The 8937-nt window shown below is 39.0% G+C and overlaps 1 protein-coding gene across 6 annotated transcripts in view; it reads left to right on the forward strand.

The window, feature by feature from the left end:
- Positions 1-3973: 3973 nt before the first annotated feature.
- Positions 3974-8937, forward strand: part of MAK (male germ cell-associated kinase) — a 59491-nt gene continuing 54527 nt past the window's right edge. For 4 of the 6 annotated variants that reach the window (XR_001364468.1, XM_005878430.2, XM_014549571.1 and 1 more), the window contains exon 1: positions 3974-4057. The gene's annotated coding sequence lies outside the window, so the exon portion shown is untranslated. The other 2 variants (XM_014549572.1, XM_014549569.1) reach the window with 2 other exon arrangements.

Consider the following 8937-nt stretch of genomic DNA (forward strand, 5'->3'; position numbering starts at 1 on the left):
TAGCATCCCACCACATCTTGCTGAGGCAAAGAGAAGGGAAGGATGTAGAGATCCTGCACATGTTGATGTTGCAACTTTCTCCGGAAATGATCAGCAAGACAGTGAAACCTACTGATCAAATTCAATGATGTTCCTCCTCCAGCATTTATCATTTGGCTTCAACATCAGTTAAATCCATACCTATAAAGTGAACATGAAAATTGAGGCAATTCAGATGGCTAAAAAATTAAAAGTCTGGAATTATGTTTGTTGAGGTGGGGAAGTAGAAAGCTGTTGAATTTTCTAGCCTCCTCATTTCTAATAAAAAAAAAAACAGCAGCAAATTTCCAGAACTGTCATTTTTTTCATAAATAATTGTGGACTATTTTTGCTCTACTGTATAAATCATCTTTTGCCAGCAGAAGCCATTTAAGCTGGAGTCATCTCAGCTGCAAATATTTACCATATTCAAATTTTAAATATATTTAAGCTCTAAGATGATTCACTAAAAAGCCAGACAACAAAGAATTCCCAGAATCAGTAACCTACATAATAAAAGCCTAATATGCTAAGTGTTCGACTGTTCATTCGACCACTTGACCAGTCTCTATGACACACACTGACCACCAGGGGGCAGATGCTCTGACCAGTAGGTTATCTTGCTGCTGGGGTCCAGCGGGACTGGGAGAGAAGGGCCAGACATGCCCTGGAGCCCTCCTTCGGTCCCTCCCCGGCCTCTAAAATATTTCTTCTAATTAATTTCCTTTCAATGAGCACAAATCCGTGTACCGGGCCACTAGTTTTGATATAACAGAATTCTCATTGTCATAGGCAATACATATGATCAGGGAACCATTACATGCTAATTTTATTTTTTCCTAAAACTACTACTTTTTAAAATATATATATTTTTTTTATCATTTTCAGAGAGGGAGGGAGAGGGAGAGAGAGATAGAAACATCAATGTGGAGAGAGAATTATCAATCGGCTGCCTCCTGCATACCCCACTTTGGGGATCAAGCCAGAAACCTGGGCATGTTCCCTGACCAGGAATCGAACCATGACTTCCTGGTTTATAGGTCAATGCTCAACCACTGAGCACACTGGCTGGGCAAAAGAAAAATGTCTTTTTATTAAAAAAAAAAAAACACACACACACAAAAAAAAACCTATACATCTTGACATTATAAAATCATATCTAAGTAAATATCTCTAAAATCTCTGTATGAAGTCGATTAAAAACCACACTGAAAGACTTGTATGGTGTTTGAAACATCGGAAGCTTACATGTACCTCCTGACATGTACCTCCTATTCTTAAAAAGCTTCCTTGATTTCCTGAAGTGGTTTCTTTTTAACATAACTTCCCCCAAATGTTCCATTTTGACTCTAATCAAGAAATATGCATTTTAAGAAATCAAAAAAGCTGGGAATGAAAATTGGAATTTCAATAGTCACTTGTCTTTATGATGTCCCTCTAGTATTTTTAAAATTTTATTTCAGCTTCTGAGCTTCATTTTGAGCAGGAACTTGATGATATATCATATTACAATAAAATCTCCTAAGTCAGTGAATATAACATATAAACAAAGTTGCTGGACCTAGAAACATATAGATAAAGATCAGTTCCACAAATTCATTTGACAGAAGCGAACATTCTTGAGGTGATATAATTTATTACTTCCTCCTGAGCAGGACAGGCTTTCGACTTATTTTTGACAGGAATTAAGTCAACTGAACAGTCTGTTTAAACATAATGCAGCGAAGTAGCTGCTTCTTGACAGATAAGCCTGATCTCAGGTTCCCAACCCCGCCCCTTCCAGATGGTCATGGTCCTCCACAGGGATGTTTTGTGCCTGAAGTTCCAATCAAGTGTTTGGGTTTAATGTCTTTGGATCTGAGCCCCTCCCTGGCTTCTGCCAACAGCTTCTGGGACAGTCTCTGATGTAGGTCTAGAGGGTTTCAGCACTTAGCCAAGATAATGTTGTGTATCATTGAGTGGCACTGACGTACTTGCCCTGGTAGAAAGCTACAAGCTGTGAACATGGTAAAACCAACACATCCACACATATTCTTGCGTTAGTGGAAAATCTACTTATATGGTGATAAATGGTTTTCCTTGTTTAGTGTGAAAATCAGTTCTTTGTTTAGAGGACTGGCTTCTTAAGTGATAACAGATTTTATGTTTAATAAAATTTTGGGTTTAAAAATAAACTGGGAAAAATATAGCAAAATATTGGAGATAATGTTCATTTTCTCATTTTAAATTTGTCTGTTTTTATTTTTTCCAATTAATTTATATTTTAAAAAATGAAAATAAATTGTTCCGTGTTTAAAACAACATTTTAAATGCTTCTAATGCAAAGCAGTGGCTCAGTAAAACAAATCCAAGGAATAATTTGATAAGAATATCTCTGTAAAAACAAAAGTCAACCAAGCCTAAAAGACAGCTCCTACCAGACTATAAAATGCAAATTCCTGTTCTAGAACATGAACTGCTAGAGGAAATAATCTGTATCATTATTCATCAAATGTTTATTGAGCACCTATATACCAGGCACTCTTCCACATGTTATAGAGACAACACTTTTCTGCCTGCAACCTCTGGAGGTCTCAGGTAGGTTCAGAGGGCTTCAGTACTGGGGTGGCACTTAGCTAAGATGATGTTGTATATCATTAAGTGGCACCGACTTCCTTGCTCTGGTAGAAAGCTATAAGCTGTGAACATGCTAAAAACCATGTTCCATTTGGAAAAATCCATTTGGATTTTTCTCAAACTCAAAATTTTTAAAACTAGGCCTATTATCTCCCCCACCCTCTCTCTTCAAATGTGCTTGTCTTCCAATATTTTCCAACTTAGTTGTGGATACCACTATCTACCACTCATCTAAGCAATATTGTCTAGTCCAGTCAATTTTAACTCCTAAATATCCCTTGAAATCTGTCCTTCTCAGTCCTATTTCCATCAGCACTGCTATAGTTGGATCCTCATAATTTCTCTTGATAAACTACAGTAGCTTCTTTGTCTTTCTCTTGCCCCCAGAATCACTGCTCAAATCCAGCTATCCACCACTGCTCTTGTGATCTTTCTAAAATGCGAATGTGAACGTGTCACTCCTCTGTGGAAAATTCTTCAGAGGTCCACTATTGCCGAATGGTTTGGCTTAGTCTTCATAATGGTGCATATAAGATCTCCATAATCTGATTTATGCTTTTTACTTTGCCTGTCTATGTCACTTTAAGCTGTGAGAGGGCTGTGAGCATTTGTCTTGCTACCTTGGTATTATTCTTAGTGTCAAGCCTAGAGCCTGACACCTAATAGATAACTACTAAATAGAAACATCACTGCCTCATGTGTCATGCTTATGATTTATAGACCCTTTTAGCTAGCCAGTCTGAAGGGTGTGATTTTTTTTTTTTTTTGGCAATAACGTAAGTGTATCCTCCTCTCAAACTCTAGTCTAGTTACTACTATTTACTCATTTATTCACACATTCATTCATCTTGTGAATACCACCATCTAACACTGTGACTGCAACTGAGTAGGTTCTCTGAATGAATAAATAAAAACAAACTCAGAAGTGTGGCCTAAGAGATAACACATACGTGAGGAATTGACCAATATAAGAGGAAATGAATTAGAAGAGGCCAAGATATGCTATATCTTGCTTGCCCTTCCCAAGTCTGGGTACCAGATTTAGTGAATCAAGCAAGACTTGGTAGAATGAATTGGAGCAAAAACCAAACAAAATAAAAGGCAAACCAATCAACTTTCTACAGAGAACTGAAAAGGTAATCAAGACTCCCCCAAACCCCAAATCTGAAAGGCAGGGACCCAAAAGGCAGAAATGTAAGCGAGCTCAAAGGACGCCCAGGTGTTCCCGGAAGCCCCGCCCTTCAGGGAGCAGAGCGGCTCAGGATGGGGCGGGGTTTGCCGGATGGGAGGGGCCTGTCGTCTAGGCCACGCCCCTCTGTGGGCGGGTGTAATCCGGCCGGATGCGCAGGAGCTGGCGCACCCCTCCCGTTTCCTAGGAGATGAAACACACAAGACGCCGGAGCCTCACACCCGAGCAGAAGAGGTAAGCGGCCGGCGCGGGCAGGTATTCCTGAGGCGGCTGCGGCGCCTCCACCCTCCGCCCAGCCCAGTCCAAATCTGTCGTGCGAGGCCGGCCCGACATGTCCCCTCGACGCCCAATCCTACCAGGGCCAACCTCCAAGGAGAGAAGGGGCCTGGACGCCGGTAGCGGGAGGAGGCCGGGAGGGGCGGGGCGGGCGGAGCGGGCGGCCTGCGCCGATGCGTCCTGCTCTCCCAGCTCCCCCACCACTTTCCTGCGCTCCCAGACGGCGAGGTTTGGTCCAGGTGGGAGGGTGACGGCGGGACACCCATGATCTGAGGGACCCCTCCCCGGAACCTCTTCCTTAGTCCCCCCCGGCCCCCCCCCACACACACACACACACTCACATCTCCGCCTACTGCTTGGCTCGGGGGGGAAATTACTTTCAGGAGTGAAGGCGAGCGGGGTCTCGCGAAGGCAGCGAATTGAGTTCAGATTACATACTACAAAATTAGAAAGGGAGAAGAAGTCTTTTAAGGTTTGCAGAAAAAGGCTCAGAGCATCGGTGTAACGAAAACCGTTTCTTTACTGCAAATAAGATGGGTTGGAACGTGGGGGGAGCAATAAAACTGGTTTTTAGTGGTTTGTAACCTCAATTCTAAAAGGAAAAATTCATGTAATTGTATTTAGATAATTTTTTTTTAATGAGCGAACATTTGTTCTAATGATAACGGAATTTCACAGAGTCAAAGTTATCAGACTTATTTTAATCAGACAGACAACCCATTGAGTCAAAATAGTGGTGGAGACAAAAGTTACTTTTCCGTCTTTGGGCCTTCCTTTATCTCCCCACCCCCAGCTCACCACTGCTTGACGGGGAAGGGAGATACTTTCTCTGAAGAAGGCTGGTCTTGGGCAAGGATGTTTGATCTCTTCGCCGGGGTTTTGGTTTTGTTTAGTTTTAAAATGATTTGTGAATATTAGCACAAAGCACTCATGCTTTTATATTTTAATACGGAATCTTTGTTTTCCCATTGTAAAAGCTGCCCTTTTAATTTCTGTAAACATATTAGTTTGAAATCATTTTTCTGTTTTGCTTTTTAAACAACTTAGTGATTTTTAAGACATTACTTTTAAAATAATAAACGTTAATGCCAGCCTTGTAGTGATATCATCACAGTAGGTTCTACATAGACAAGTTGAAGATATCCAAACGATATATGTTAAGTGACTGGCAGACACAAGTCTTACCCTCCTTTTGCCCTCTATGTTAATCTTCTTTAATCCTATCTCAATCCCAACTTAACTGGCAGAAGCTGTTCAGAATAAAGCTAAGTTTACAGTAATTGTGCACTTAGATAAAAATATGAAAAATAGAACGGGAGAGAGATTATATGGGTATTTATTTCATGTAGATCTATAATTAAGCCTCTAAATAAATGTCTTTTTCATGAAATCAGAACATAAGGTTTGTTTAACCCATAGGAAAGTAAGTAAATATTGTAGCTTGATTGTAGAAAATTCTAAGTTCCTAACAGTTCTGTTAAATTGAGGATCATAGTTATATTGCATGTACTTGTGTTTTGCCTGGTTGCATATATATGGAAATAAATATGTGTGAAAATATTCATGTACATAAGAAATCATGTTATTACCTGCCTGTTTTCCAGAATTAGCTTTCCATAGGTCAACAGAGAAGAATATATGTAACTTGTAGAGAAATAGTGTAGTGTGTGAACTGGGGACCCATAGGCAGTCTATGTTTCTTAAATTACATATACTGCTTTTGACTAGTAATCATTTTAGGACCTTGCTATGCTACACTTATAACCGTAGTTGTTTCTGTGAGTAGGTACATGGGAATAATGATTGTATTTTTAAATACTTTATGTCTATGCCTCTGCACATTAGGCCATTGTAAGGGGACAGCTGAAATGGTTAGCATCTCACCCTGGAAAGCTATTTATTTTGTAATGATATGAATCAAAAGAGGCCTTTCCAAAATTTTTGTTTGGGAGCATAGTATGTAAATTTGTTTTACTAAAAGGTCAGGTAGAGTCATATCTATGATTTTCACCGTTCTACCCCACCCTCCTCCCTATGAAAGAAGCTGGGAAATGGCCATGTCCAATTTATTCTTCCCTGAATGTACGTATTCCCTATCCTATAGCCATCTCACTTGAAACAGACTTTGTATTCCCAGCGTACATTTGAAAGTCGGTTGGTCAGGCCTGGAACGAAGTTTCCAATAGCCACTCTAAAACTGTTTGGGCTTTGAGGCCAAATTCGGAAAGTGATTGATGACTGAATGATCTGTTGTGCTAATAGCACTGGTAATTGTGGTGGTTCATCATCTTAATAGTGGAAAAGAAAGCCAATTAATTCCACTTTTACAGGCTGTTAAGTCCTGCAAGGTGAAGTTTTGACTACTATTTCTGACACCCTCTTACGCCTGAATTTCTGTTCCCACCTGGGCAGCTCCCTCTTTAATTTCCTTCTCAAGCAATGTGGTGTTAACATGAAAACAATTGTATATGCAACAAATTGTCAAAGGAGAGATACTGCTATTATCCTATTGTATTAATTAAATAGTTTCCAGGGTGAAGTAAAACATAAAATTTTCATGAGGGGAGCCCCAGGTAGATAGATGCCTTTCTCCCTTACATTTTCTTTCCCCTCACTGTTTCTGGCCTATTATTTTTACTATGTCCTTCAGGCATAGGATAAGCCAGATGTAGCCCCAGGATTTTGTTAATTAGTGGACACAACTTGTACTTTCCAATTTGTCAGTAGCATCTTGGTGTTTTAGGGTAAAGAGTTGGGTTAGGAATCTTAAGGTGGGGGCAGCTTTTGTTGTAGGGTAATTCTGAATGGTTTGGGAGAAAGGAGGAGTGGTTTCTTGCACTCAGCTCTATCAGTGATTGTAAAAGACAGGAAGAATAGATTGTTTAGAAGTTAGGGACTACACTAAAAAAAAACACAGTTTCAGCCTGGCCAGTGCAGCTCAGTGGTTGAGCATCGACCTATGAACCAAGAGATCACAGTTCGATTTTCCAGGGAACATGCCTGGGTTGTGGGCTTGACCCTTAGTGTAGGGCATGCAGGAGGCAGCCGATCAATCAATGATTCTCTCTCATCATTGCTGTTTCTATCTCTCTGAAATCAATAAAAATGTATTTTAAAAACCCACAGTTTCAGGCTAATGCAAGTATTAGACTGACTCCATCTTTGATTATTTGATTGATCATAGGTAGGTTATTTAATCCTTCTGTGTTTTTATTTTATAATTTTACTGGTATGATGGACATCATGTCCTTTGGGACAAGTATATTCTCGGTATTGTTATTTATGCAGTAAACCTATAGAGAGCACCATTTCCTTAAAAGAGAGTATGTCACCTTAAATAGGGTAGCTAGAAAAGAATGTCGAGTAATTTAACATGTTGATAGTAAATTGCAAAATACTGATTTAGTAAAATTCTAAATGATTAAAGGAAATACATTTCAGTCCATAGTTTAATCATAGCACATAGTATGAAACAAACAACCCAAGAGAGCTTTCAAAATTATATTTCCTTATGCAGATAAAGTAAAAATTAATAAAAGCAAAGACATGTTTTGGTCAGGTACCCTGCAGAGGGATATTGCCTTTTTCTATATTATTATCTTAATATTTAGAATCTATGTATAATGTAAAGGCCACTTGCAAAAAACTACATAAATGGAATCATTTGCTGGCATTTGATAAAACCATTTGCTTTGACGTAAGCTGAGAAAAAATGAAGGAACTCCTAAATAAAACTGGAAGCTACTATCATGATCTTATTCTCAAGATCTTGGCCACACAGTTAACATAGCCTAAGTGATTTCCCTTGTGGCTTTGAAAGGGTAGAAATCATGTATGAAGTAAAATAAATGATAAATTAATACACACTCCCTATTATTGAAAAGCTCCAAAGGGTTCTTCCAAAGTTTCCTGTGAACAAATACATTTCTGAATGTAGGAAACAACTAGTTTCACTGTACTTCTCTACACTTGTTCTTTCTCCAGAAAACCTGTCATTGGAAAACTTAGTTACTTTGAGAACGACATCACATCCTTATTGATCCTAAATTTATGCATGTAATAGACAAACAATTTCAATGATTTGACGTGATTTTGTAGAAATGAAACAGTGCTACAATGAAATTAATGAAGTACCAAATTATAAAAGGCATTTTATTTATTTTTATTTTTTCTAAAAGGCATTTTGAAACACTCTTATAATGGTGCCAAAATTCTGCAATAAGTATAAAGCCTTGTAAAATAATAGAGATATTAAAAAGCAAAATAAGAATGAAAAATAGGTATGAACTAAGAAATAGTTCCTTGAAATGTGAACTATGAGAGAACAATGGAGGAAACAAATGTAATGAAGTAAACACTAAGGCTAGTGCTTTGTTTTTTTGTAATTATAGTAATGAAATCAGAGTCTATCGAAACCTGTACCCTTCAAATATATGCAGGTCCACAATCCCTTATTTGTAGTTTTAAAATCCACAAAATTCTGAAAAATGAAAATTTAAAAATAAATGTGTGCAAACTCATTTACAACAAAATATGACCTGAATGATGTGAGGCCATTCATAGTCTTTATTTATTTTACTTAGTATACTTTTCATACATTTTCCTGTAGGTATGGTTAAGAGGCTAATGGGAGGCATTATATAACATACTAGAGGCCCAGTGCACAAAAATTTGTGCACTGGGGGGGGGGGTCCCTCAGCCCGGCCTGTGCCTTCTCACAGTCTGGGACCCCTCGGGAGATAATGACCTGCTGGCTTAGGCCTGCTCCCGGGTGGCAGAGGGCAGGCCCAATCCCTAGGTGCAGCCCCTGGTCGGGCTCAGAGCAGGGCTGATTGGGG

Source organism: Myotis brandtii, unplaced genomic scaffold (assembly GCF_000412655.1).
Source record: "Myotis brandtii unplaced genomic scaffold, ASM41265v1 scaffold56, whole genome shotgun sequence".
Lineage (NCBI taxonomy): Eukaryota > Metazoa > Chordata > Mammalia > Chiroptera > Vespertilionidae > Myotis > Myotis brandtii.